Here is a 3,466-nt window from a genome sequence, read left to right as displayed (position 1 = left end):
ATGTAGGCCAGAGGTGTAATTTCAGATTTCCAGTAGCCATGTTCAAAAAGGAAAAAGAGGGCAGCCCCGGGATCGAGTCCCACCTTGGGCTCCCTGCGTGGAGCCTGCTTCTCCCTCTGCCTGTGTCTCTGCCTCTCTCTCTCCCTCTCCCTCCCCCCCCCCCTTTCTCTCTGTGTCTCTCATGAATAAATGAATAAAATCTTAAAAAAAAATAAAAAAGGAAAAAGAAACCAGGGCAATGAATTCAAGAGTATGTCTTACCTTAACCCAGCGTATCCAAAACATGTCCAAAAAACGTAGCTCAGTATGTGGTCAGTGGGTCCTGGGTCACACAGCGCAGCTTGGGCCGTCCTGGCCGGAAACTCAGGTCAGAGAGGTCATTGCTCAAGGTCAAGCTTGGAAGGGTCAGTGACAGGTCTTATTTCTTTCTAAGTATTAACGACTACTATGGTACGCGGAAACCTACCTGTGACTCCTTTGTCAGGTGGCTGCTGGTCTAGAACTCAAGACTGCTTGACTTCTAATGAAAGTGAATTAAAACAAAACGAAATTCAGCACGGAGCCCCTCCAGCACGCTAGCCAGTCTCGATGGGCCGCACAGCCTCGTGGGGCTGGCCTGCCTGTGCAACAGCCCGAGCCAAGAGCTCCTCGCACTGTTCTCTTCCAACGTCAAACGGTATGGAGACACTTTGGGTTTCTCCCACTTAAGGCCCTGGCTCTGTCTCCCTCTACGTCCTATGGGGAAACCCTGGAGACAGGTTTTTTTTTTTTTTTAAGATTTTATTTATTTATTCATGATAATACACACAGAGGGAGAGAGAAAGGCAGAGACACAGGCAGAGGGAGAAGCAGGCTCCATGCAGGGAGCCCAATGTGGGACTCGATCCCGGATCCGGGGATCTCGACCTGAGCCAAAGAAGGTGCCCAACTGCTGAGTCACCCGGGCGCCCCAGGAGAGAGTTTGATATATGTTCTTGCACTTCCTGTCTATGTACTTGGTGCATATGAATATTCGTGCATATTACATATTACTTTCTGGTTGTTTATATGAATGGGCATTGCCCTTTCTGCATTTAGTAATGTGCCTTTATGCGCCTCATATTTCCTGAGGGAATTCTTTCTCTTTTTTTCTTTTTCTTTCTTTTTCTTTTTCTTTTTTTTTCTTTTTTTTATTGGAGTTCAATTTGCCAACATATAGCATAACACCCAGTGTCCTGAGTGAATTCTGAATTTACACGTGTATGCCTACACCAGCTGTTTTGTTTCACAGTATCCCTTATGCTTACGGTACACCTATTTTAAAAATACCTCTTTGTGCATGTAGTTTATTCACCGTATTTTGCTCTTGTGAGCAATGAAACGATGACTTTCATTTTGCATATCTTTTTTCTTTTTGCATCTGTGTAGTATTTCTTTTTAACAATTTTCCAAAGGCATATTCACTTCATCCAAGGGTATGAATGTTTTAAATTTTGGTAGGTATTTTTTCTTTTTTTAAAAAGTATTTTATTTATTTATGAGAGACAGACTGAGAGAGAGAGAGAGGCAGAGACCCAGGCAGAGGGAGAAGCAGGCTCCATGCAGGGAGCCCGACATGGGACTTGATCCCAGGACTCCAGGATTGCAGCCTGGACCGAAGGCAAGCACTAAACTGCTGAGCCACCCAGGGATCCCCTTGGTAGGTATTTCTGATCTGCCTTTCAAGCGCCCCTCCCATTTGAAATGCCACCTTTATCTCAAACTGCATTTCCTCTTTTTTTTTTTTTTTTAATTTTTATTTGCATTTATTCTATGTAGAATTTACTCCTGGGCAGGCCATAAGTTTTTGTTTCTTTGGTTTCTTCTGGGATATCTTTTTCTTCTGTGCAACCTCCTCTTCTGGTTTAGGAACAATCTGTTCTTTTCAGTAAGAATCATCTCGATGTGGCAGGGAGAGCTCATGTATGGGTTAATCTGGCCATGAGTCCTGTAAGTTCCATGTCACATCTTGGGGGCTTTGTTCACCTGGATGTGCTCAATGACCAGAGAATCCACATCTAAACCCTTAAGTTCAGCATTACTCTCTGCATTTTTAAGCATGTGCAGTAAAAATTCAGCACTCCTCTTGGGCCACCGACCCCGTGTCCAGCCCCACTGTTTGGCCTGTGCACACCTACCAACTCCACCATTGTAGTGACGGAATGGCACAAGCTGCTTCTGCAAAGTGACATCTTTCAGATACTTGGTGGCTTTTCGGATATGCATACCCTCGATGGCCTGGGCAGTTTCATGCGTGTTCTTAAAGTGAACACGAGGATTTAAACCTCTCGACTTGCATGACTTTGTAGGGTTTTCTGGGTCCAGCAAATAGTGAACCATTTCCAGAGGTCACCTCAGGCCGCTCGGGGGAAGAGTCAAACTGCATTTCCAATACAAGGGACCTGTGTCTTATGTTTTCTTCAGTGATCAATTTTTCTGGGCTTGCATAAATATTTTCTTAGTTACCAAGCATCATGGCTATTCTATTTTAATACCTGCTGGAGCAAGTCTGATGATTTAATCATTCATTCATTTAATGTTTTTGTTATTCCTGAGCATTCTCTTTCTTTTTCCTTTTTTTTTTTTTTTTTTAAGATTTTATTTATTCATGAGAGACACACAGAGAGAGGCAGAGACCCAGGCAGAGGGAGAAGCAGACTCCATGCAGGGAGCCCAATGAGGGACTCGATCCCAGGACCCCGGGGTCACAACCTGAGCCAAAGGCAGATGCTCAACCGCTGAGCCACCCAGGTGCCCCCCGTTCACTCTTTCATATGAACTTTAGAACCAATAACTTCTTCTGCCAGAACTCACAGGCCACATCCACCTGAAATATAATAATATATTCAGGAGCATTTGGACCTACAGTCTTTGAATTTGTCTGAAACCACAGTACAATCTGCATTGGGCAGTACATGGATTTGCTACCTAAGCAGACCTATTTCACTGAGAAAAAAATGACAAGGCATTGCTCAGTAATATACTTGCATATTTTGGGCAATTGTAAAATCTTTATTGAATGAGGAATATCAGATGCTGCCGTTAGCTTTTAAATAATGTGTTTTAAGGATAAATGGCCTCCTGACAATGATCACTAACATTAGAATTTTGATTTATTATATTTCTGTACTGATTCATTTCCACAATTATTTAACTCCAAAATTCTTTAACACAATTAAATCTATCTTTTAGGAGTTCCTTTCAGAAATAAGGCAAAGAGCATATTTCAATCACCTTTTTCTACTGTAGTTGCCTTCAGAATTCATGGAAAAATGACAATTCTATTTAAAAATCTCTAGGGACGCCTGGGTGTCTCGGTGGTTGAGCATCTGCCTTCGGCTCAGGGCATGATCCCGGGATCCTGGGATTGAGTCCCACATTGGGCTCCCCCCATGGAGCCTGCTTCTCCCTCTGCCTCTGTCTCTGCCTCTCTCTGTGTCTCCTATGA

The 3,466-nt window shown here is 43.5% G+C and overlaps 1 pseudogene; it reads right to left on the bottom strand.

Annotated features, from left to right (window-relative positions):
• Positions 1-1,789: 1,789 nt before the first annotated feature.
• On the bottom strand, positions 1,790-2,358 carry LOC112931997 (large ribosomal subunit protein uL22 pseudogene; annotated as a pseudogene).
• Positions 2,359-3,466: the final 1,108 nt, after the last annotated feature.

The sequence above is a fragment of the Vulpes vulpes genome, chromosome 10, assembly GCF_048418805.1.
Source record: "Vulpes vulpes isolate BD-2025 chromosome 10, VulVul3, whole genome shotgun sequence".
In the NCBI taxonomy this organism is placed as follows: Eukaryota; Metazoa; Chordata; class Mammalia; order Carnivora; family Canidae; genus Vulpes; species Vulpes vulpes.
This window is presented reverse-complemented; position numbering and strand designations above follow the sequence as displayed.